Genomic DNA, 27,122 nt, shown 5'->3' on the forward strand with positions numbered 1-27,122 from the left:
GAATGCAAATGGAAATCCCATGAGTGCCACACTTTTCATAGAATTTGTGATACATTAAAAGTTTTCTCTCTTCCCTTTTCCCTTTTCAAGGCAAGCGGAGCTTATTACTTTATGTATTTCCCAATTCAAGCCTTGGGCAGCCTATAGCTTTTCTAATCAGCTGTATTCACCAGTTTTTATAAAATCTGTATTTGCCTGAAAATTGCTTTTGTTCATAGTCCAAAGGGGCCTTCCTCCTCTCTCTCTCTTCGTTATTTATTTATTTATTCTTTAGCATGAGGAGAAATTAAGGAAGAAGGAAAGTAAAAATTAAGCTAGTCTTTATGTTGTTTTAAAGTTGTGTGCCCTGATGGTTGTGATGGGGAGGAGACAGGGGCTGACTATATTTTATGGCTCTTGTCCTAAAATCTTTTTACATCAGCAGCCAGAAATGTTTTAGTCTACAAACATTAAGTATTTGCTTTCTTTCTCATTTTTTCCATAAGCGTCACTAAACATTTAAAAACATATTGAATTTTTTTTGCAAATCAATATTTGAGTTTCTTTTTGCACTACTGTCACAAAATATTTTCCAGGAGTCAGAATCGTGTCATATTCACCTTTTCTTTTTGTTTGATAATGAAAAGTTACAAAGAGAAGGAACCAAATTTCTAAAAAGTCTTAGTTATTGAAAAAGGTATTTTCCATTTAATGAGAGTTTTATACACAGTTTTAAAATTGAAATTGAAAAATTAATGATTGAACTTCCAGGAAAAGAAACAGAAATCTGGTGAATACCTTCTAGTTTGGTGTGTCAGCCATCCAAGCTCTGAGATGTATTTGGTGTTCTCTGGTCATTTATGAAAGTAATGCTTTTGCTTTTGGGGTGCTTTTTCAGGATCACAGCTAGGGCTTAGCTATTTAATAGGGAAAAGAGAACATTTAGAGAGGAGTATCAAATGGGAAGATATGTGTATTGGGTTTTAAGGATGCTACTATAGGTGCAAAGCCAATACCTCTTGGAGAGAGTTCTTTACTTAGTTCTGATATAGTCTTCATCAGGTCAGAGACTCTGCTGGATTTGTTTACACAGAGCTCAACACACTCTTAATATTGATTGATTGATTAATTGAATAAATGAATGAATGAAATTGACTTAGTTGGACTAGCTATCATGGAGTCATTCGTAATGCTAAAAAAAAAAAAAGCCTTCCAACATATAATAATGTAAAAGTGGTGGCTACCTTACTTTGTCACTTTGCTTTGTGTGTGTGTAGCAGACCTAAAAGTGGAATGCTCTCCAGGGCCAAGAAAGGATGTGAGGTGCTGGTGTTGATACTTATACTTGTAGCCCTACTTCCATTGCTTGCATCCACCTGCCATCTTAACTTGTTAATTGAACCAGGCAAGTTAATGCCAGAGTACAACTGAAAAGGGTAAAAAAAAAAAAAAAGACAAAAAAGGAGGAGGGCTTAGCAGAATCTGCCCCCCCACCAACACACACACATAAGCTACACTGACTTACTTTTTTTTTTTTTTCCTTTTAACTACAAATGGATGAATAATAGAGCTATGTCCTGATAAACAAGTTAGAATCGATTTAATTTGAAATCACTCTGGGTTGGCAAATGTAAACACAACCTTAAAAGTCATGTAGATTAAATCAATGCTTTACTCTGGTCTAAGTGATAAAGAGGTTTTTTTTTTTTTTTTTTTTTTCCCTCCATGACTGACTTTTACTAAGTGATGTGCTAGCTGAATTTGAAGACTTGTCTATTAAAAGTAAAAGTAAATATACCCAAAGACTACTTGAAAAAAGTTGGGTTGAATTGAAAGTTATATTGAAATTATACTCAGATAGTATCTGACTTGGACAGAAAACAAGGGCTTCTAGTTTAAACTGGTGGTAATTTCCTCTAGAAACACAGTAGCTATTCCAAGTCCAACTGGATATGCTATTTTTGTTTACTTGCCTACTGTGTTGATAGTTAATGATATTTCAGTATGAGCTCTGTTTTTTTTTTTTTCTCTTAAAGAATCATCTTTCACCAAAAAAGGAAAAAGGATAGAATAATAGGAATCATAGAATGGCAATAAGATTTAAACCCCCAAGTTAGTTGGGGAAAAAAACTCCATCAAATCATAGCTGGGTCTATTTAATGGTATTGAATTTGGAAATATGGCTGAGAGAATGCTGAAAGTGATTTTTGAGGAAAGTTGTCAAAGAGCACTAATTGCTGATGAACAAATATCCTGGCTTCCAAAAAGGTGTTAAAGATGTTTGGGGAAACTACAGACCAATCTACTTGTTGTTGCCTCCTGGCAGAAAAATCTAAGGCATATTAATAGAAGAATGTGATATTGGCACTTAAAAAAGAAAGTGGTGATCCCACAGAGCCTACATGGGATCACCAAGAATAGGTTTTTTTCAAATTTTAGGTGTGTGCCATAGCAATACTATAAACTCACGACAGCACAACTTTCATAGAAACACTGTGGAAAGTGTGAGGTATGTGAAGTGGATGATTACACTGTTGGATTTCTAGTGGTTGAAACACTATTCCAAGGCGATTTGGTTTTCTGTCCTATTCAACATTGTTACCAATATTTTGGATGAGTGCCATAGAAGATTTTTTATAAGTGACATAGAGCTAAGAAGAATAGCAACTAATTTGGCCAACCAAATCAGTATTCTAAAATTATAACTAGCTTGGAGTTTGGGATTAGCAGACACAAACTACTATATATAGAATAAACAACAAGGACCTACTGTATAGCACAGGGAGCTATATTCAATATATTGTAATAAACTATAATAGAAAAGAATATGGAAAAGAATATGATATAACTGAATCACTTTGCTGTACACCAGAGACTAACACAACATTGTAAATTAACTATACTTCAATTAAACTATATATATATAACAAATCTATAAAGAAAGTTTAAAGATCATATCTACCATTCACTGGTACCAAATCAATTTTCCATACTGAATAGAGAAAAACCCGTGAAACAATAGCAACAATTCAAAGTAAAATATATATATAATGTTTAATAGCCAGGTAAGCTCACAAATTTAGATATTTTAAAAAGTGTAACAAGAATGTAATGTTTTTCAATAAAAGTTGTTTGCCAAAATCTTTAAAATAAATAAATAAATGAAATTATAACTAGCTTGGACAGGGTACAATAAAAGAGATAAAATTTAATGAAAATGAATGTATTCTTCATTCATTCATTCACCAGGAAAAGGGAGCCAGCGCTGTCTATTCATTGCTCTTGGTTCTAATGCCCAGTGAATACTGCCCCACTGGACTCCACTCAACCACCACTAAAACCTCAGGCAGGCCCTGTACCTCAGTCAAGCCATAATGATTCAGTTCTGGGTCGAGACAGGGATGGTTTAGTATGGCACTTAAAACATGCACCCCAGGACTTCCCTGGTGACGCAGTGGTTAAGAATCCGCCTGCCAATGCAGGGAACACGGGTTTGAGCCCTGGTCCGGGAAGATCCCACATGCCGCAAAGCAACTAAGCCCGTGGGCCACAACTACTGAGACCGTGTGCCACAACCACTGAAGCCCACGCGCCTAGAGCCCATGTTCCGCAACAAGAGAAGCCACCGCAATGAGAAGCCCGCACACCGCAATGAAGAGCAGCCCCCGTTCACTGCAACTAGAGAAAGCCCGCCGTGTAGCAACGAAGACCCAACGCAGCCAAAAATAAATAAATTAATTAAAAAAAAACAAAAAACATGCACCCCAGAGCCAGCCTGCCTGAGTTTGAATCCTAGCTTTTCTATTTACTAACTCTGTAACTTCCAGTGTTACTAGACTGTTTTGAATCTGTTTTCTTGTCTGTGAAATGGGAAATGATAAAAATAGCAGTGACTTCATAAGGTGGACGAACCTTAAACGAGTTAATACGTGCAAAATACTTAGAACAGGCCTGACACGTGAGCACCACTCAACAATGATAATCATTTCTTCCCTGAGTCCTCAAAGTCAAGGAAGACATCCTTCGATATCCGCCGGATATTGGTTCCAGGACCCCCTGCTGATAACAAAATCAGAGGAAGCTCAGTCCCTTACATAAAAAGGTGTGGTACAGTCAGCCATTGTTTCTGCATCCGCAGATTCAAGCAACCATCCATCTGCAATTAGTTGAATCTGTGGATGCGGAACCCCCGGATATGGAGAGTCAACTGTACTCCCACCCTACTGCCAGGAGGTAAGGACAGATACTGTTTGTTGCCTTCAAGCTATACTAAGAGGCAGAGACCGTGTTTATTTTGGTATGCTGTAGAAGCAGGAAGCATTTGGAGATGCCTGGGGGTCAAAGCAAATATTTCCTGTATAAATACCTAATTTGCCAGCTCACTCTTTCCCTAAATCCTTTCTTTCTTGATGCTTCTATAACACTAATTTTCAAAATTGTACTAGAGCACTTACCACACAATATAGAATTTTTTCTTTTACACTGCCGTCACCGTAACAACATAAGTTATTTATATTCATCTTTGTGTACGCATTGCCTATCACAGTGCCTGAAAGACATGTGCTCAAATGTGTCCTGAATAAATTAGTGTTTTTTTCTTCAAATACTGCATAGCAGTCAGGGGGTAAAACTAGGTGAGTTAGCAAAGGATACAAGATGACAGATTTTTTTTTTTTTTTTTTCCAGTACGCGGGCCTATCACTGTTCTGGCCTCTCCCGTTGCGGAGCACAGGCTCCGGACGCGCAGGCTCAGCGGCCATGGCTCACGGGCCCAGCCACTCCGCGGCATGTGGGATCTTCCCGGACCGGGGCACGAACCCGGTCCCCTGCATCGGCAGGCGGACTCTCAACCACTGCGCCACCAGGGAAGCCCAGATTTTTTTTATTCAAGAAAAAAAATCCCCGGGGCTTCCCGCGTGGCGCAGTGGTTAAGAACCTGCCTGCCAAAGCAGGGCACACGGGTTCGAGCCCTGGTCCGGGAAGATCCCACATGCCGCGGAGCAACTAAGCCCGTGCACCACAGCTACTGAGCCTGCGCTCTAGAGCCCGTGAGCCACAACTACTGAAGCCCGCGTGCCTAGAGCCCGTGCTCCGCAACAAGAGAAGCCACGGCAATGAGAAGCCCGCGCACCGCAATGCTTCAACTGGAGAAAAGCCCACATGCAGCTACCAAGACCCAGCACAGCCAAAAATAAATAAATAAATAAATTTATTTTTAAAAAAAAGCAAGAAAAAAAAATTCCCCACATTTATTCTGTTCAAAATTAGAATGGGTGCCTTCCGGGAATTTGTGAACATTCCATTACCAGATTACTGGAAAAGTACAGGCAAAACTTGAATGACAAATTGGAAAAGTTGTTACAGATGGACTTTATGATTCGGTAATTGTTAAGGACAGGGACTAGAGTTTATGTAGATGTTCAGGGTTTTAATTTTATTTTATTTATACAGATATCAGAAGTGTACTAAACAGGGCTTCCCTGGCGGCGCAGTGGTTGAGAAGTCCGCCTGCCGATGCAGGGGACACAAGTTCGTGCCCCAGTCCGGGAAGATCCCACATGCCGCAGAACGGCTGGGCCCGTGAGCCATGGCCGCTGAGCCTGCGCGTCCGGAGCCTGTGCTCTGCAACGGGAGAGGCGACAACAGTGAGAGGCCCGCGTACCGCAAAAAAAAAAAAAAGTGTACTAAACAGTGGACTGGGGAAAATATAACCAAGAGTGACTTTTTGACTCTTGTTTAGTGCTGTTTAATTTTGAAGCATCACATGATGCTGAGAGAGGAATACATGTGCCAGTCAGGGGTGTGAGCACCGGATCCAGACGTCTGCGTTCAAATCCTATCTATGCCTGCCTCTTCCTTAGCTCTGTAACCTTGGACTGTTAATGTCTTCTCTCTGTCCTTTACTTTTCATCTGTAAAATTTAAAATAATAGTAGTTTCTATCTCTTAAGATTACTGTAAAAATTAACTAAGAAAACATATGCAAGTGCTTAGAACGCTGCCAAGTCCATAGTAAGTGCTCAACACTGATTGATTATTCCCCATCCCTTCTCCCCAGAGCATGTGTTTTTCCCAGTGCAGTAAATGAAAAGTGCACAAGCTTTGGATTTAGACAGATATGGATTTGAATTGCAGTTCTGCCACTTACTATGTATGGAAGCTTAGAATACTGCTTACTCTCTCCACATTCTGTTTCTTTCATTCTTAATATAGGAATAATGACACCCACTTTATGGCTGTGGTTACATAGGCTGTGGTTACATAGGCTTGCAAGGCTAAGGTTCTTCCTTAGCCTTGCAAGGAAAAGAGAATGAGAATCTACCATGTGACAGGTACCGAGTCAAAGGCTGGGGGTAGAGCGTGCAGAAGGGAAGACAGACATGAAACATAATTTATGATAACATAGTTTGAGTATTATAGTAACAGCTCACACATATTGAGCATTTACTATGTGCCAGGCGTTGTGCTTAGAGTTTTTCATATTTCATTTCAATTAGTCCTGAAAACAAACCTCTGAGGCACATGCTATTAGTATTTTGAAGATGTGGGAATTGAGGCAGAAAGAGGCTAAATAAAGGGATTGGAACTCAGTCTGGTTTATATTGTGACCTTGAGCTTAATCACTATGCTACACTGTGGAGAGCAAGTACATAGGTCTGTAACAGGGTCTGTAACAAGACTTGAGGGACGTGGACTTGTAAGGGATGGCAAACACGGAGGTGCTTGCAAAGGCTTCAAAGAGCAGACAGACTGGTAGGAGGCACCACCAGGACAGTATGTTGTTCAGACAAAAAGGAAAGAATGTTATTCAATGCTTATAAAAGGGGTATATACTAATGCTGGTAAAGACTAATTTAAGTGATGTATTTTAAAAGTCTGTTATTCGAAATTATTCGAAAATAGCAGGTGTTTAATAAATGGTTGTGCGTATTATTAATCATGTTTATTACTTTCTTGGTACAAAAGATCAAAATACCCAAATATGGAATTAAAAGAAGGTCTAGCAAGATTCTGTTCCTTCTTTCCATGCTGTGCCAGTGAACCAAGAGATTATGACTGTGACATTTAGATTATCTTTCAGTGATCTGTCACGCACAGATAAAACTTCTTCATATACTTGGAATTTTGACAGGCTCACAGAGGGAGTTGAAAAAGTGATAATAGGGCCCCAAGTCCCTTTCTGTACAGTCTTTGCTGTTAAGTGAGACAAGTGCAGCACAACCTGAGTTGCAGGCATGAAGAGAAAATTGTGACTTCTTTTCTTCCTTCAAGATTGGCTCTAAATGGCCTGAAGGGCATAAACACACTCTGCTAACCCATGATCTTTAAAATATAGGCCTTGAGGTTTTAACATGTGTTTCAGTGGCCCAAGCCATGCTGTATTTGCCTAGCATTAAATGTGGGAGAGATGATCCATCTAAGTAAACTGATCTCGGAGAGGCAGCAGTGAGTGGTGGCATGAGGCAAGATCTTAATTCCCTGCCCAGGAATTGAACCCGGGCAGCCTGGATGAAAACCAGGAATCCTAGCCACCAGACCCCCCTGGTTCTTGCCTCCTAGTAAAAAATTCATTTCTCACGGAGGCAAAAACTGTAAAAACACGTACAAAGTTTATTATTGGAGACATAGCACAACAAGAAGTGGGAGAGCACACAGAGAAACGGTTGGTTTAGTTAAGATAGAAGCAAGGCAGAGATGCACACCCGGAGAGAAAGGTGTGGGCCTCCTCCCTAATGAGGAGGCATGAAGGAAAGAGACTGTTAAGTCATCTATATAGGTAAGTTCTTCCGGGTCTTTGTTTATCTTTGGCCAATTATCTGGTTTCTTTTTCCACACCTGCCCTAGGACTTTCCCCAACATGTGTGCACAACTTTTTTCCAAGATGGATCACAGCCCAGAGGCCTATGGGACGGCCTTAGCATCACAAATTATGGGGTGGCGCCCCCTCCTTTTTGACCCCCAAGGAGCCTTTCTGCGCATGGGCAATGTTTCCCTTGCCCTAAGGATGGGAAATGTATGACCTCCTGATCTTTTAACAGGGTTTAGCCCCTCTCTATCCCTGACATAAAAGTGTCCAATGTCCAGTTATCTACCCTATTCCTGTTGCTGTTTCTTATATCGAAGTGCAGATCTCGAAATATAGAGAGGAGTCCGGTCATAAATATGTAGTCCGGAGCCCGTTTTTCTCTTGCCTCAGGAAGTGTAAACAGGGGGCTAGTAATGAAAGTCCAGCCTGGAGCCCATCTTCTTCTCACCCCAGGAAGTGTGAACAGGCCAGGTGTAAATGTCTGGCCTGGAGCCCATCTATCTCCTGCCTCAAAACCTTACAGATAACTGAAAATTAATCAATGGTTAATTTTTAACCATTTTTATCCCGAAAATATAGGATTCATTTTCTTTCCTTCTCTGGTATAGTATATGTTCTCTAGAAAATGGAGCTTTTGTAAAAGAATAGTGGAAGATAAAACAAGTAAGGCAGGACAGCAATGCATATTACTAACGGAATGATGAGATATTTATGTGGATGGCTCAAAGGGAAATTCTGCATCACTCCAGCTTCTCAGACCCGTTTTAGTTAGTTGACTTTGACAGATCCATGCCTCTGGATAAATAAGGTATTCTGGATCATGTAGACACTCATTTCTTCTGATGACACACATTTTGCAAATATTGACAGTTTGGCTTCCAAATGGTAACTTTGAATAGCAAAGTATTAAGATTGTATATGCTATGGACTGAATGTTTTTGTCTCTCCCTTCCCCATTCATATGTTGAAATCCTAACCCCCAATGTGATTTGGAGGTGGAGGCTTTAGGCAGTAATTAGGGTTAGAGGAGGTCATGAGGGTGGGGGTCATGATGAGATTAGTGTCCTTATAAGAAGAGACTAGAGCTCTCTCTTCGCCCTGTGAATATACACCCAGAAGGTAGATGGCTGCAAGCTGGGAAGCGACTTGCACCAGAAACTGAATCTGCTGGCAGATTGATCTTGAACTTCCCACTCTCTAGAACTGTGAGACATAAAGGTCTGTTTTTGAAGCCACTTAGGTTATTACTTTGTTATAGCAATTTAAGCTAAGACAGTATAGCAATCATCATATGATCTTAGCCTCGGCAATCCTCTATCCTAAGTAGTTGAACACATTAGCTATAGGCAAGATAAGTTGTACACAGATGCACACTGAGGTATACCTAATTTCCTCCTTAGTTGCATCTTCTTCCCTGTGTGAGGTTTGAAATCTTTGTCTTACATGTACTAACAAGTTTTCAGAGCCTCTTCTCTTGGATTGTTCTCCATTATTTTCAAATACATTGAATTCTTTAAATACATTTACTTATTTTTTTCTTAGCAGTTTCTCCTGGATATGTTTCGAGATGAAATTTTCTATTGTAAATTATGCATTTTCCAAATGTAAAGGATCTGTATCTAATCATTTGTCTTACATTCAAACCATACTTTACTGATCTAATATTGATGTAGGCCTTTGCTTATTTTGCTGTAAGTCTTTCTTTAATGTTTGTATTGTGTGTGGGGGTGTGTTGGCTAGGGTCGACAGTGTGTATCTTTAACTTATCACAGCCTTCCTTAAAATAATATACTTCCAACTGCTGCCTCTTGTCTTTTGTGCTATTGTTAAATCTATGCTATAAATGCATAATTCATTGCTACCAGTTGTGCTTTAAACCAGGACTCACAAGTCATAACCCCCAAACCAAATCCAGCCTGAGAGCTAAGAATGTTTTTTTCATTATTTTAAATGGTTGGAAAACTCAAAAAGAGAAATATTTTGTGGTAATGAAATATTTTAATACAATGGAAACTGTATTAAATTCAGATTTCCATGTTTATAAGTAAAGTTTTATTGGAACATAGCCATGCTCATTAATTTACATGTTATCTATGGCTGCTTTCAGGCTACTTTCAGGCTACAGTGGCAGAGGTGAGGAATTTCAGAGACAGAGACCATTTGGTCTGTAAAGCTTCAGCTATTTACTCAGATTCTTTACAGAAAACGCCTGCCAACCTCTGCTTTTAGAGCATTAAAGAAATAGAAAAGAGAGAATGGCCTTTACGTTTGCATTCAGTTGAACCATCTGAGTTGCTTGACCCTCAGCTTGCAGTCTTCCTGTACACCCGTGTCCCAGCTGATTCTTGCTCTTTGCTCTTACATTCCCACAGGGGTAGACTACTGTCGCTCCTTTCTTGGTACTTACTAGCCTGGTGGTGGGGGACAAAGGAGCTTCTCTGTTGTCCTGGCCCAGCCTTGGTCTCAGGAAGACCCTGTGCCTGAGTCTCAAGGATGGGGCTTTCTCGATGATGCTGCCTCTTCCTGGTCTCCCAGACTAAACTCTGGCTTCATCCTTGGAGGGTCTTGGTGGGAGAGCTCCCTGCCCCTCCCTCAGCGGTAGGGGGCCTCTAATAGTATTGGTATTGGATCCTGGAATTAACACTGTTTCCTGCTTCCCTCTCCCTCCACCTTGGCATACAGGTTTTTTCTTTTATCTGTCTCCCAGTTGTAACAGGTTTTTACCTTTACTCTTAACTCTGACCCATTCTTTCTCACGAGCTCCCAGTAAAAGTTTGTAAAAATTGCCTGTCTTTGCCACTCCCAGAGGTTTTATATTGTCATGCTAGCTCACATTTGGACTTTCATCAATCAGTTAAACACTTTAGCTGAATTCTTCTTCCCCATTTGTATGGCACTCTTCTGCCCATGCTCTGCCACAGATGAGTGAGCCTGTGCTGGGTGTGAGCCTGGCTCACCTCCCCTCTCTGCTTGGATGGGTTTCTATGCTCTTCAAGGTTCCTATACTATTACAGTTTTGCAAAGTTAACTTATCCTATGTGAGCTAAAATTCACACTAACCTAATTGAGTAAGAAGTTGTGTTCCCAGTTGGGAAGACAGACTTTGAAAGCATTTTTGCAGCCTGGTTAGTTTTTGGTATTTATCTGCACATCTGAGCGACTGTTTGGTTAGGCAGACTGTCTTTATGTTGTTGCTCATACTTCAAATTAAAATCCAATTCAGAGACTAATTTGAGTGAATCTGTAATATGGCAGACTGAGCTAACACAGAACCTCTCCCATTACAAAGATCAAGATGTGCTACATAAAATCTAACAATTAAACTCTCTACAGCTTAGAATGCAAGTGAGAAAGCATTATCTCCAGGTGCCAGGAATGAAAGGGGAAGTGAAGGCTGGAATGGCAGTGGTATCACGCTGACATCTTGGTACAAGTGGACGGAGGGAGATGAAGGGGATGCCAAGTGGTCCCAGACTGAGAAATAAGCCCCATGACTGGGGGCAAAGCAGGAACTGAGGATGACGTGTTAGATCTTCATTATACCCATACCCTAAACTGCACTGCTTAGCTTGGAGTCTGAATATATACCACTGAGCTGGTTCAGGAAACTTTTTCTCAAGGAACTTACATAAAACGAGTCCTAGCCTAGGACAGACTAGAGGAAGTAAAATGAAAGCACTCTTAAGAAGCATTCAGCTACATTACTGGTTTCTCATAGAACAAACAATCCCTGCCAAAGGTGAGCTCGCAAATAAACATTAGAAATGAATGAGAAGGAGGTAGAACATTCGAGTGAGTCAGTGCTGACAACAAACCAGGGGGTTAGTGAGCCCTGTGTTTTGGGCAGAAGGAACAGAAATTCAGAGAGAAGAAGGAAGATATGTCTGAAAAACTGAAAGAACTCGATATAGAAGAAATCAGAAAGAGACTATAAGCATATTTATAATGATTTTAAAATGCACTTTAAAAATAGAAACTATAAGGAGAGAACATGACACTGAAAAAATAAGTAAATTTGAAAAAGATTCCTGAAAAATATGAGAAAAGAGTACTAAAAGCAGATTTTTTAAAAATAAAATGACATTAAATTATATTAAAGTTTTGAAAAACTTGAAAACTTCTATTTATAAGACTTTTTTTGTTTTGTATTCACATACAGGAAAATAATTAGCACCATTTTCACTTTATCTGTTTCTAAGGGCTTATATTAGAAATGACTGTGGAACCTGAAAGGAAGCTCTTCTTGGTTAAGTATCAAAACAGCCAGGAACTGGGGGTAAGGCTTATGTTTGGTTTTGTTTTTCTGAGTTATTAATCTGATCATGTCATTCCTTGCATTAAACTTTTTAGTGGCTTCCCATTTTCCAATATTTTAAATATATCTTAATATGTTCTTAATTTTATTAACTGATCATATGCCAAAAATTATTTATGTATAGCCTTTCCCCTTTATTACTTATGTTCCAAATACCTAGAACACAGCCTGGCACATTGCAGTGTTTAATAAATATTTGTTAAATAAAATCAGGATCTTGGCAATGTTGTTCTCTTTGTGGGGAGAACTCTTCCCTTCCTCTTCCTCCCGTTTCTTGGCAAATTCCTACTTGTCTTTTTAGCATTTGGGTTTCAGATTCCTCAAAAACTCTTGTTCCCTGAGCCTAGTTTAGTTCCCTCTGTTTTATGCTTCCATAGCACCTTATAATGCCCTTTTGTAAATTCACCCAATTATTCACTCGATTCTTGAGTGCCTACTATGTCCCAACTCCTGTTCTAGGTCCTATGTAGTGAACACAGACATAATTTCAACTCTTGTGAAGCTTATATGGTAGTGGGGTGGAGGTGGAGGACGACAAGACAAACAAATAAGTACATAGTACTTTCTATAATTTTAAGTAATCTGAAGAAACATGAAGCAGGTTTGCGGGGGGGCGGTGACAGAGCCAAGGAAAGTAGGGGTGGATCCAGGGAAGTCCTCCTGTATTAGATACAGTAAGTCCCCTGCATACAAACGAGTTCTGTTCCAAGAGTGTGTTCATAAGCCCAGTTTGTTCGTAAGTCCAACAAAGTTATCCAGGTACCCAACTAACACAATCGGCTATATCGTACTGTTCTGTAATAGTTTTATAATACCTATCACCACTGCTTTTACGCTTGTTTCCGGACATCCTGGGTTTGAAATAAAGATGCTGTACTACTATACTCTATACAGTACTGTACAATAAAGTACACAAAAGCACAACCACTTGTGGAGGATGCACGCACCTGACAACGTAACCCAGACACGTGAAGTAACTTATGTGATTGGACATGCGAATGCACATTCGCATCTTTGAAAGTTCGCAACTTGAAGGTTTGTATGTAGGGGACTTACTGTATAAGTAAATAAGTAGTTTTCCCTGAGGATAACTGGGAAAAAGTAGCACAGAGGAAACAGCAAGGGTAAAGGCCTTGAGGCAATAATGTTCTGAAAGTATTTTAGGAACAGCAATGAGCCCTGTGCCTGGGGCACAGTCAACAAGGGAAAGGGTAGAAAGAGATGAAGACAGAGAGGCTTTGGGTTTTTTTTTTTTTTTTTTCCCTGGACAAGTGATGTCATTTTAGTTGTTACAGTTCTCTCTGGGATGGGCAGGGCCAAGGGGGAAGGCGCAGGGTGTGGGTTCTGGATGGATAGTCCTAGGAAAGCCAAGTCCTAAGGGTGCAGCCCCGGGAGCAGCCACGAGGTGGCGCCAGGCCGCCCCAGGAACTGCAACCCGAGGCTGCGGGCTGGGAGTCTTGGTGATTCCCTGGGACGCCAGGCCTCGCCCTCCACCGGGCTGGTGGGCCCCCGAACACCCTAGAGGGGTTTCGCTTCCGTCCGGGGTTCCGAAGATGGTTCCCATCAGTTTGAGGGGCAGTTCAGTTGTGCCAGCCTGAGGACTGCCACCGCAGAGCATCCACCGCAGCAGGTCTGCGCCCAGCTCCTTTCTGAGCTGCTGGGGCGGTCGGCGGTCGGGACAGGGGGCCCCAGGCAGCCTGGTCACCACGCAGCTGTAGGTAACCCGCCGCCGGACATGGTGACTGCGGCCGCTGAGGGCCACCTGGCCGCCCCCGGGAAGACAGCGGCCTGGACGCGTTCCGGGAGCCCAGCCGAGCACTGGAGGTAGGCCAGCGCGCCCTCGGACTGGAGGAGGCTGACGCTTGCTATTTTGAGGACTTTGGCTTTTAGTCTAATATACTAAAGCCACAGATGGTGGGATTTTTAGTTTGAACGGACTAGATTAGTTGGGAAGTAAATAAAAGAATCCAGACCAGAGATGACGGTGGTAGGGATCCGGGTAGTAACAGGAAAGGTAGTGATGAGTGGTCAAATTCTGGACACGCCTGGAAGACTTAGCCTGCAGGATTTGATGCAGGTTTGAGTATAAGGTGTAGGAGAAACAAAGCAGTTGATGAAGAATCAGGTGTTTGGTCTGAGAACCTGAAAAGATGAAGTTTCACCTGAGATTGGAAAGACTCCAGAAGAGCGTAGGGGGAGGGGTTTACGTCCAGGAGAAATACCGATTTTGGATGTGTTGAGATATCAGTTAGACGCTAGAATGAAGAGTTTGAGTTGCCAGCTGTATAAAAACTCTGGAGCTCAAGGGAAGAGTCCAGGATGGAGATATAAATACGGGAATTATCAACGTATAGATGGTATTTAAAGCCATCTGGAGGATGAAAAGATGGGACGTTTGATGACTCAGCTCTGCGTAATTACAACACTTAAAGGTTGAGAAGATGAGGAAGCACCAGCCAGGGAGGAAAAGCAAAAGACAGTGGTGATCAGAGGCCAAGTAAATGAAGTCTTTTAAGAAGCTGGGAAGGCTTATCTGTGTGAAATGGTAACAGGTGAGGTAAGACCTCGTCTGGGAATTGACCATTGCGATTAGCAGTGTGAAGGTCATTGATGGTCCTGACACTTTTTAGAAATAGTAGGTAAAAGCTTCATTGGTGTAGACTCAGGAGAGGATGAGATATTTTAGGGACAGTAAGAACAACATTTTGTAGAACTTTTGCTTTCAGAGAAATAGCATAGTTGCTGGAGGGAGATATAATTCTCAGCATGCCTGGAACTCCTGGTAAAAACTACACACTGTGGTAACAACTGTGTCCATCTTGTTGACTGCTTTTTGCCTGGTACCAATGCTTGACCCAAAGCAGATGTGCAACTGAGTATTTCTTGAACAGTAAGTACCATTTCAGTTAAAATTATAACCTAAAATTTTTTAAGGTTTAGAAGTATTTTCAATAGATGTTACTTTTTTAAAATTGGATAAGAATATGTGTTTTGACACTGGTTAAGGAATGATCACAGATAATATGATCATTCCACATCTACTTACCAATTTCCCATCTGGCTCAATTATACTAAGCACCACATACCACCTTTATTTCAGGAAAACCATGCAATAATGACAATTTAATTTGTTAAAACTATTCAGTGCATGTAACTATCTACAGCAGAGTTTTTCAAATCATGGAGAGAAGAAAGTAAATATATTTTTCTTTAGCAAAGTAGACTTTGGTTTAAGTTTGGAGAGCATCAGGAAGCCATTAAGTCTTTAAAGAGCTGTTCACAGTACCAGAGTTTTGCTTGAAAGGTTGATTCATTGCTAAATGATGGTACACATTTATTTAATGAAACACATTTATTTGGTTTGAGGATGAGCGCTTGTAGTACAGTAGATCCTAGGCTTGATGTCTGGTGAACTACAGAGATGAATGAAGTCCTCAAAGAGCAGATTAAACGTGTAGGTTGCAGATAGATAGAGGTGCTTAGCTTTGTTTGATGGGTAAGCGAGAGTGTTTGAAAATTTTGAGCAGGGAAGTGAAATCATCTGAGCTGTATATTTATTAGCTGCTATGAAAATTGGCTGCAGGATTGAATCTATGGGGAAGAAGAATGTTTTACAAACATGACTCTGGGAGATTTTATTGGATGCTCTTTGAAAACCTTTCCATGGTAAAATGAATTAGGAGATATTGGGTTTCCCAAACATCAGGTTAAACAAACTTAATAAGATGTTTCTTTACTGTAGCCTTTCAGATACTTTGTGAATCTCTAGGTCGTACGGAATATGCAGATCCTGGAACTCTTTGTTCCAGGAATCCTATTATTCTTTGGAACAGTTTGACAATTTTGGACCACTGTTGTATTATTGTTGTAATCTGGATGACCTAACCTGAATTTGAGGAAGAGTTATAGGAATGAAAAGGAAGGATGAGATAATGATGGGCATGCCTTACTGACTAATAGATGATGAAAATGGAGAGAGGAAAAAAGTCAAAGGGGAGACATGTGGATTCACAAACTTGATGAGTTTAGCTTAGCACTTGATGAACTTTAAGATGTTGAAGGACAACCAAGTATAAATCAGGGTTTTAACCTGGAAAGAATTCAAGGCTGGAAACAAGTTTCAGGAGAGCAGATACCATGTATACAGTGCAGGAGGCCAATGATTAGAGCATGAATTAGGGATACTGAAGAAGTGATAGCTACAGATTTTTTTTTCCAGAAAAAAAAATGTGGGATAAAGCAAAAGCCTAGTTTTAGAAACGATGCGGCAACAAGTGCTTGAAAGTAAACACTTGAAAGTAAGCATCATTTTCAGTATTCAGACTGAGACATAAAAAGAAAACCAGTGTCAAATCTGTTTTTATGCTCAGAGTATTAATTCCCCATGTCAGTAAAGTGTGATGCCTCCTTCAGAAATCCTGACATCCTCAGCATACTTGGGCAATCGGTATATTGTGACAAGCCAGGAATTCCTCACTGTTTCAGCTTTGTCATCCGCCCTGTGATGATTCATTGTATCCACATAAGGAGTACAATCCTAGTTTCCAACTCCTCTCCTTGACGTTCTCAGAGATCTGCCTTCTGGGCCTCCTTGTGGACCACTGCTCTCAGAGAAGCAGTTGTTACGCTTCCCTGGTGGCGCAGTGGTTGAGAGTCCGCCTGCCGTTGCAGGGGACACGGGTCCGTGTCGGAGCGGCTGGGCCCGTGAGCCATGGCCGCTGAGCCTGCGCGTCTGGAGCCTGTGCTCCGCAACGGGGGAGGCCACAACAGTGAGAGGCCCGTGTACCGCAAAAAAAAAAAAAAAAAAGAAGAAGCAGTTGTTGCTTAGAACTGTGCTTGTCAGCACTTGCAGGTGTATCATGGAATATCTAGGAATTTCTTTTTATTTATTTATTTTTTAAAATATCTTTATTGGAGTATAATTGGTTTACAATGGTGTGTTAGTTTTTGCTTTATAACTAAGTGAATCAGTTATACATATATATATGTTCCCATATCTCTTCCCTCTTGCGTCTCCCTCCCTCCCACCCTCCCTATCCCACCCCTCTAGGTGGTCACAAACCACCGAGCTGATCTCCCTGTGCTATGTGGTTATTTCCCACTAGCTATCTATTTTACGTTTGGTAGTGTATATATGTCCATGCCACTCTCTCACTTTGTCACAGCTTACCCTTCCCCCTCCCCATATCCTCAAATCCATGCTCTAGTAGGTCTGTGTCTTTATTCTCGTCTTACCCCTAGGTTCTTCATGACCTTTTTTTTTCTTAGATTCCATATGTATGCGTTAGCATACGGTATTTGTTTTTCTCTTTCTGACTTACTTCACTCTGTATGACAGACTCTAGCTCCATCCACCTCACTACAAATAACTCAATTTCGTTTCTTTTTATGGCTGAGTAATATTCCATTGTATATATGTGCCACATCTTCTTTATCCATTCATCCATTGATGGACACTTAGGTTGCTTCCATGTCCTGGCTATTGTAAATAGAGCTACAATGAACATTTTGGTACATGACTCTTTTTGAATTATGGTTTTCTCAGGGTATATGCCCAGTAGTGGGATTTCTGGGTGGTATGGTAGCTCTATTTTTAGTTTTTCAAGGAACTTTCATACTGTTCTCCATAGTGGCTGTATCAATTTACATTCCCACCAACAGTGCAAGAGGGTTCCCTTTTCTCCACACCCTCTCCAGCATTTATTGTTTCTAGATTTTTTGATGATGGCCATTCTGACCAGTGTGAGATGATATCTCATGGTAGTTTTGATTTGCATTTCTCTAATGATTATTGATGTTGAGCATTCTTTTTTTTTTTTTTTTGCGGTACGCGGGCCTCTTACTGTTGTGGCCTCTCCCGTTGCGGAGCACAGGCTCCGGAAGCGCAGACCCAGCGGCCATGGCTCACGGGCCCAGCCGCTCCGCGGCATGTGGGATCTTACCGGACCGGGGCGCGAACCCGTGTCCCCTGCATCGGCAGGCGGACTCCCAACCACTGCGCCACCAGGGAAGCCCGATGTTGAGCATTCTTTCATGTGTTTGTTGGCAGTCTGTATATCTTCTTTGGAGAAATGTCTCTTTAGGTCTTCTGCCCATTTTTGGATTGGGTTGTTTGTTTTTATGTTATTGAGCTGCATGAGCTGCTTCTAAATTTTGGAGATTAATCCTTTTGTCAGTTGCTTCATTTGCAAATATTTTCTACCATTCTGAGGGTTGTCTTTTGGTCTTGTTTATGGTTTCCTTTGCTGTGCAAAAGCTTTTAAGTTTCATTAGGTCCCATTTGTTTATTTTTGTTTTTATTTCCATTTCTCTAGGAGGTAGGTCAAAAAGGATCTTGCTGTGATCTAGGAATTTATAGAACAGCTGAAAGGCTGAAAGAGTATCACCATCAGAAATAAAACCTTTTAAAAAAAAATCAGAAAACTGAGATAAAATAAAATACAGCACAATATGTCCTTTGTTGTGTTAATATCCTTTGCATAATTAAGTCTACCTGCATTTATGTTTAGAAGGAAATGCATGTAGCAAAACATGTAGATGCATTTTCAAGGTCAGAATGGGGAGTTTGGAAGAAAAATATGGAGCAGACGGTAAGCTCACAGGAAAATTGAGTCAGCCAGCTCTCCCCAGATGGTCACCTTTATACTGTTTTTTGTAGTTTGCGAATTAGGCACCTGTGTTTTCTTCAACTCACTCCCTGCCATGTGAATTCTTGCATTTGACATTTTAATTGCAAATAAAAACAATAAAGTCTTGATTTGTTTCCACCAAAACCCCCATATTTTTTATTCTTATTTTTTCTTGGAATGAAATAACACTTATTCATATTTTGGAATTCCTAAAATGCTTATTTGAATTTTACTATTTTCTATTCACCTGGTATGGTAATGGATCAGTTCACATAAAGGATTTCTTTTTGCACTTCTCAGGAGACTGGCTTGAGTAACTTTTAAGAACTGTTCAATTAAAAAAATATATATATATATATGTTTTCTCTAGAATGTAGTTTTAAAGGAAGTCTATGATTCATGATAAAAATAGCCATATTGATTTCATATCTAATTTAGTTTAAAATGTTCCTTGACTTTGACAGTCACATGTTAAATACATCATCTACCCCCATACATAAGAAGAGCATAATGCCTTTAAATACACAATGATTTTCAGGTAAGCAATGTGTTTTTCTTTTTCTTTTTTCTTTTTTTTTTTTTGTGGTACGCGGGCCTCTCACTGTTGTGGCCTCTCCCGTTGCGGGGCACCGGCTCCAGATGCGCAGGCTCAGCGGCCATGGCTCACGAGCCCAGCCGCTCGGCGGCATGCGGGATCTTCCCGGACCGGGGCACAAACCCGTGTCCCCTGCATCAGCAGGCTGACTCTCAACCACTGCACCACCAGGGAAGCCCAACAATGTGTTTTTCTCAGTCACTGCTTTCAGACTTCTATGGCATTTGAACTGGCGTTCTGTTATTGAAATGTCAGATAAAAATAGTAAGGCTACCTCTATCCGCACTTAATAAACCAACATAATTTCCTCTTTTCTTTTGCATCGTTTATATGCATTAATAAGTGTTGACATTGAGATGCATGTAGAAGAAAAAGGATCCCTAAGAGAGACATGTTAATCTTTTTCCTTACCTGTTAGAGATATCCTTGATAAATGTAACAAAAATAAATGTGTTTAAAGTATTATTAGAATGTGATGACGTTCTTGCACCTGAGTTAAGGTATTCAGAGTATGTATAATTAAAGGTAAGATAAAACTACTCAGTAAACTATGGCAAGAGTGGCTTATGTTAAGGCCACTTGAAAAATAATGCCTTTCAAATTAAACTTGTTTATGTATGAATAGCTTGTTCTGCATTAAAAAATGTGAATTCATACTCAGATTTAAGTATTGCGATATTAGCTTATTCAAAAGATAAAGCTAAGCTTATTTAATCTTCTCTCAAATGGAGCAAAACCCAGCTATTTACTATAAATTCAGGACCTTGTTGAACAAGTCATTTCGAGTTTATTGCATTTGCCTGTTTGTTTTGAGTCAGATCCTAATGACTCACGAACTAGAAAAGGTACAAGTATAATTTTAAGGACATCTAGTGGTCTATGGGATTAAATTTTTTTCATCTGACAAGAAAATATTAAGTTATTTTTAATCTAATATGAAGTTGTAGCATCTGTTTTTATCCAAATAAATGTTTTATTTGTGAATTTTAAACTTAACTCCTCATGCTTAGAGTCTACAACCGAACCTCCAAACTTCATCTCCTAGAACTTCCTTAAAATTACACTTAAAAAATGTTTCTGATACATTTTCATGCATACAGCAGTTGAGTTATGGTTACAGAGTCAGTGAACAGTCTTTTGTGTAGTGTGTGTTGAATAGCATAGAGCAAGTCAACACTACTCCAAAATATTTCCTCCATCTCTGGGCAGGTATTTTCTTTTGGCTCATTTATTTATTCAGTAAATATTTAATGAGTACTTGCCCTGTTACAGGCCTTCAGCTGGGCATGGACATCAAAGGAGAACAAAAAACAGTCATGGTTCTTGTTCTCATGAAGCTTACAATCTACAGGAGAGAGGTAGTAGTCAAAGAGTCATGGAGATAAATGTACAATTACAATAATAAGTACTAGGAAACAAAGATGGACGGTACTGTGAAAGCACCATGGCACAGAGTGGGCATCTTAGAAAGAATGATTAGTGATAGTCTTGATAACAGAAATTAAAATTTTTTTCATATTTTTTAAACAAAGAAAACATATCTAAAGCATAGGACTGGAATTTATATTTACCCTATAAACCTCCCCAAGAAGTGAATTTATTTTGTAATTAGGGGAAAAAGGCATTCAAGTTTGTTTTTTGTCATCTTTAAATTTATTTAACTGTACTTATGACTAAATAACACTTCATTAGTTACTATTTGCTATGCAAATGCAATAAGTTACTAAACAATTATTTTTCCTTCTCCTCTATTCCCAAGATTTGTTTTATAAAAGAAACATCAATTGAAAGTCTGACAAAGCAGCCCCAGGGAATCTAATGTAATGAGGAGAAACTCATTATTTCACGATTTTTATTTGGAATTTTAAATCATCTTTTGCACAGCTTGAAAGTAGTCAATGTTCCTAACAACTATTCACCATAGCAATTTCTGCAAACACCAAGCTTCACTTTGTCCTCTAATCATCTTTTAAAGACACAGATAGCACTGCACTAACCTCACTATACAATTCTCAAAGTAACTAAGCAACTGAGTCATAGTATGATATAGTAGTGATAAGGTAACAGAGGAAACATTATTAAGTAGCTTGACAGCAGGATAATTTATCAAAGTGTCAGTTTAGATAAAAACATTCATCCATTCTCTAGTATAGGAGATATTTGAGGACGTGAAAAGTTAAATTTGTAAGGTTTCTTTATAATGAGCTCTTTGAAAACACCGAACTCGATTGGGTGTCTCTCCAGCAATTTCCTGATAAAATTTTCCCTTCCAATTTCCTAAGCAATATGAAAAAGGCGATTGGGATGTCCTAGTAATAATTACCAGGAAAAAAAATTCCAATTTGACAATATACACAGGTGGAATCACTACCAGTGTAAAAGCTTGGTTATGTCTTACGTACTAAGCCAGGGAAATACTAAAACTCATAGAGCCTAAGGATCCATATCGTTTTGTGTCTAGTATTTTAAGATGCCAGACAATAATTATTTAACTAACTTCTATTGAGAAAACGTTAGACAGATAAGGAGTTATGGAAGGGAAGGTAAAATATATAGACTTCAATTAAGAGTTAAATTTAAAGCTCTGTGAAAAGTGTTTTGTTCTTTCATCAAGTGCATCTAAAATCAGTTGAGGCTGTAGATGAAGTGTAAATAAAGCGTAGTGTGGATGGACAGGCTGGGTCGCTGGTGATGCAGGGTTGAGGTATCATCTTGCTAATCTGTGCGTGGCAGTTGTATTCCTACAACTATACTCCCAGTACTTAACTGGCTAATGAAGAAATGCTCATTGTATCCATTGTCTAAGAAATTTTAGAAACAGTTTGTCTGCATACAAAATGTAGTTTGGACAATGTACTTTGAAATACCTCCCAGAGAGTTTAAAATAAGGCTTCCCTAAAAATTTTCATGAGTGCTAAAATAAACTCTGATCCACTTTCCAAGTCATACCCATGGTTCTTACTCCACCCACTTGTAGAAGGTTAAAGTTGATTATTATAAAAAGATGGAGTCTAGTCCCTTAAATCCTAATTTTCTCAGAATTCACGTTTTGTAAGAAATCCAAATCTTGTCAAATTGGGCTTGATATAGTATCACTGTTAACTAGTGAAGACAAATACTTGTATATAATATTAATATAATATATAGGTATATATAAGTACATAATACATAATACTTGTATAATATAACAATAACATTTAATTCTGTACAATCAATTGTATTCAACAACCAGTTTTTAAGGGCCTACAATTGTCATGATTCTGGATTGGATATAATGGCGCATACAAAAATTAATAGGATACAGGTGTTTTAGTATTTAGCGTAAAAGAGGGCAGTAGTTGGTTCAACTTCTTTCAGACATGCAAAAACAGATTACATTTTGGCCAGGTCTAATTTCTCATAGATTCTCCAAACACGATCAAGTCAGGTGTTCATTTGCGTCGTTGCCAAGAAGGCTGGAAACAGAAAATGAGATGAGCTAATTTCACTGTCATTAGGACTAAGGTTATAGTTGGCTGTCATTATGTAAAGACATGGATGGAAGATTAAAAAGAAACGTGAGGTGAAAACATAGAAGAAAGGGAAAGACATCAAATACGAGATAAAAGAAAGCGCAAACAAAAAAGGAAGTTGAAACTCCTGATTTCCTGAGGTCTCAGGTGATGGTAGGCAAATCAAGCTTCAATTTTAGCTGCTTGGGAAAATTAGATGAATTCTTTTAAAAAAGGAAGAAGGAAAGAAAAAGAAGAAAACGTTGACTATAGTTCCTTTAAAAACTGGGAACACGTTACTCATTCAGACCACATAACAGGGATTGTTTAACAAAGCTTAAGCTTTGTATACTTAACGATTTGTTTATTGGGTAAGTAATCACTTTCACATGAAACAGGTACCGGCCACTTCAGAGAATCTCTTAGCAACTACAGCTTTTCATTTTGTAGCGTAAAGTGTTCTTCTGGTTGCAGTAGGTTTGGCAAACAATTTGAGATTCATGATTTAAAAATTCTAGTATTGTCAGACTTTTGTGATACACTTCAGTGTCGTCCCAAATCCTAGAAAGAGAATTCATTCAGCTTTTGATAATAAACATAAATTGGGATTCTTTTTCACAGCATACTAAGTAAAGCTTTTAATTTGAGCACATTTAAATTGAGCTAGTCCTAAGGTTTACCAGTTAGTGTGCCTCTAAGGAACATGGCAAGTCGTGGGTGGATCCAGAGATGAGTGTCAGATGAGAAGGACACAATGGTTGTCATGTCTCATTATTACTTGTAAATTGACAGAATTTCCTTTCATATCAGAGCAATGCAAGTGCAAAGCATTATTGGCCATTTATTTTCATTTGTTGGTACACATGCTCTGTTGTGCAGCATGAGATTTTTAAACTGAGCATTCTTTGGTCCAATTTTTAGATACATCATGAAGCTAGTAATCAGTCAGTATTTCATGTACACTATTTAAAATGTAGACTTAATAATGACTTCTACAATACTGTACATGAAGCTTTCACCATTTCTTGCCAAGACCACTGTAATAGCCTTTTTCCTAACTGGTTTCCTGTGTATATCCTTGACCCACTGGAATTAACATTTCAAACAGTAGTCATAATGATATTTATAAAATGTGAACCAAATCATATCATTCTTCTGCCCAAAACTCTTCAATGGCTTTCTTTAGTAATTACACGAAAATATAACCTTCTTTTTTTTTTTTTTTAGATGTTGGGGGTAGGAGTTTATTAATTAATTAATTTATTTTTGCTGTGTTGGGTCTTCGTTTCTGTGCGAGGGCTTTCTCTAGTTGTGGCAAGCCGGGGCCACTCTTCATCGCGGTGCACGGGGCCTCTCACTATCGCGGCCTCTCTTGTTGCGGAGCACAGGCTCCAGATGCTCGGGCTCAGTAGTTGTGGCTCACATGCCTAGTTGCTCCGCGGCATGTGGGATCCTCCCAGACCAGGGCTCGAACCCGTGTCCCCTGCATTAGCAGGCAGATTCTCAACCACTGCTCTTATAAAATCTGCTTAAAATCTAACCCCTGTTTACTTCTCAAACTTTGTTTCCTATACAGTGGTGTGCCGTAATCGGTACTTTCTGCCTTGTGAGAGCTGAGTGTTGAGTAGTCAAGAATTTTTCAAGCCAGTGGTATCATGTTGGTACCTTGAAACTGGTCATGGTAGCAGTATTTACACTACAGAAATCAGAAAACGCTACAAATAAGGGCTTTTTCTGTTTTGTGCATGTGTTTTGGAGAGCGGGTTGTTAATCATTTACCAGTACGCCATTGCTGCTATTGCTCTCTGCCTTACACACTGTGCTCCACTGACACTGGTTTTGTCTGTTCTTCCAATATGTAGGGTTGCTCCCCTCAGTTTAGGGTCTTTGCCCTTGCTATTCTCTTCAGATATTTCTCCTTCGGATTTTCATATGGCTGGCTTGTTATCAATATTCAAGTCTCAGTCCAATGTCACCTTCCCAGAGTGGCTTTCCATGGTTATATTATTCAAAGGACCACCATATGTGACTCCAGTTTCTCAGTAACATCAACCTTATCCCTGCTAGGATAGTGCGTTTAAAGTCATTTCCTCTGGTATTAGTTAGTTTGTATTTGGTTGCAAGTCACAGGGAACCAAACAGTAAAGCATATATTTGTCTCATAGACAAGAATCATGGGGTTGCACAGTTCAAGGCCAGTACACAGCTCAGTGATGACATCAGGGGCTAGGCCCCTTCCTTCTTCCTACTCCACCTGCCTTAGCATGTGACAGCCATTTTCATGATTACAAAATGGCTGATTCACCTCTAGGCACATTTAAGGCTGGCAAGAGAATGGGGAAAGAGTAAGGGTTCGAAGACCAAAAAGCTGAAGCATACGCCAGCATTTTATTCATCTAAAAAGCCTGCCTGGGGCTTCCCTGGTGGCGCAGTGGTTGAGAGTCCGTCTGCCGATGCAGGGGACACGGGTTCGTGCCCCGGTCTGGGAAGATTCCACATGCCGCGGAGGGGCTGGGCCCGTGAGCCATGGCCGCTGAGCCTGCATGTCTGGAGCCTGTGCTCCACAACGGGAGAGGCCACAGCAGTGAGAGGCCCGTGTACCACAAAAAAAAAAAAAAAAAAAAAAAAAGCCTTCCTGGAAGCCATACCCAGTGACTTTACACTTACAACAACTTGGCCAAATGACAGAAGAGTCTGGAAAGAGAAGTATGATTGCTTTCCAGCTTTTGTAGTAGAAGAAGGCAAGGGATATGAGGGTTTTAGATGACTTTGGGGTAGATCATTCATATTGTTTGCCATAGTACTCAATAAATTTTTATGGAATTAGTGGACAGTATGCCTTAAATGACCCAGCTATATCTTCATCCAAGTTCCAGATGCACATGAGTCATCGGTTAAATTCTGCAGTCTAAATGTTAACCAAGTTAATAAAAAGTCATCATTAAGGAAAGAGAAGATGATAATTGGACTCTTCCAGATGACTGGAAGTTCATCCCACTTAAGTTCCAATATTTTATTGTTTTTGGTTATAATGTTCAACTATTTTAAAGGAAGTCTTTCCAGAATATGTTATCTTACTATCATCAGGCAGTTGATGATGATTTGGTCATTTTTAATTATTAAAATATGTTATCAAGGGGCTTCCCTGGTGGCGCAGTGGCTGAGAGTCCGCCTGCCGATGCAGGGGACGCGGGTTCGTGCCCCGGTCCGGGGGGTCCCACATGCCGCGGAGTGGCTGGGCCCGTGAGCCATGGCCGCTGGGCCTGCGCGTTCGGAGCCTGTGCTCCGCAACGGGAGAGGCCACAACAGTGAGAGGCCCGCGTACTGCAAAAAAAAAAAAAAAAAAAGTTATCAATATGAGCACATTGATTATACTATAATGTATTGAAGGGTTACCTTCCAGGACTTTGTGCAGTGTTATATCTGTTTGCCTCAGTTTGCGATGATGCTATATTTAAAAAATAAGTTTGCCATACCTTTATTGTTTTATTTTTAATCCCTTTTCCATGGCAGGTTAGAGAAATAAATAAGAGCATGGGCACTGGAGTCAAACACCTCTGGTCTTAAATCCTGGCCCTACTAGCTGTGTAACCTTGAGCCAGATAATTCATCTTTCTGAGCCTTAGTTGGTGTTTTGTTTTGTTTTATTTTGTTTTTAACTATACAATAGGAACAGTAGTAATCCTTTTATATATTTTTGAGGATTTTATAAGATGAGCTAAGTAAGGCAAGTAAACAATGAATAAATGATGGCCTTTAACTCACTTTATTCTGGATCACATATTGAACTATCAGTAACCTTAAAGTGCATTTGTGAACCACCTTCTGCATCAGCACCATCTGAGATGACTACTAAAAGAGCAAATTTCAAAGCTTCACCCTCAGCCTCTTTTTTTTTAACCTTAATTTTTAATAAATGGTCCAGGGTTATTTTGTTGTTGTTGTTGACTAAAATTTGAGAACCACTGTTTTCAGCCCTCAAGCAAGGATTTGTTGATCAGATTAGCATAATCTCTGTTAACAATGTTGGAGAAGTGGTGCTGGGAATGATTTTAACAATATAGATTCCTGAGACACATCTCAAATGTAGTCCAGATTCTAGAGCCATATTGCCAGGATTCAAATCCTAACTCTACAACTTACTAGCTCTTTCCTCAGAGAAGTAATTTTAACTCTATGGGTCTCAGTTTCCTTTTCTGTAAAGTGGAGATAATAGTACCTACTTCATAGTGCTAAGAGAAGGAAAATGTTTATAATTCGTGCATACTAAACACTGTACGTGAGAGCAATTAGCAATTGCTGTACGT

General features: G+C 39.8%; 1 protein-coding gene across 7 annotated transcripts in view; it reads left to right on the plus strand.

The window, feature by feature from the left end:
• The window catches only part of LIN7A (lin-7 homolog A, crumbs cell polarity complex component), a 392,447-nt gene that overhangs the window by 116,108 nt on the left and 249,217 nt on the right, over positions 1-27,122 (plus strand). The window contains exon 1 of one of the 7 annotated variants that reach the window (XM_060306833.1): positions 13,648-13,924. The exons of the other annotated variants lie outside the window; for them this stretch is intronic. The gene's annotated coding sequence lies outside the window, so the exon portion shown is untranslated. Of the gene's footprint in view, positions 1-13,647; positions 13,925-27,122 lie in introns of those variants that run through there. 7 annotated transcript variants of the gene reach the window in all.

The sequence above is a fragment of the Globicephala melas genome, chromosome 10 (genome assembly GCF_963455315.2).
Source record: "Globicephala melas chromosome 10, mGloMel1.2, whole genome shotgun sequence".
Classification (NCBI taxonomy): domain Eukaryota; kingdom Metazoa; phylum Chordata; class Mammalia; order Artiodactyla; family Delphinidae; genus Globicephala; species Globicephala melas.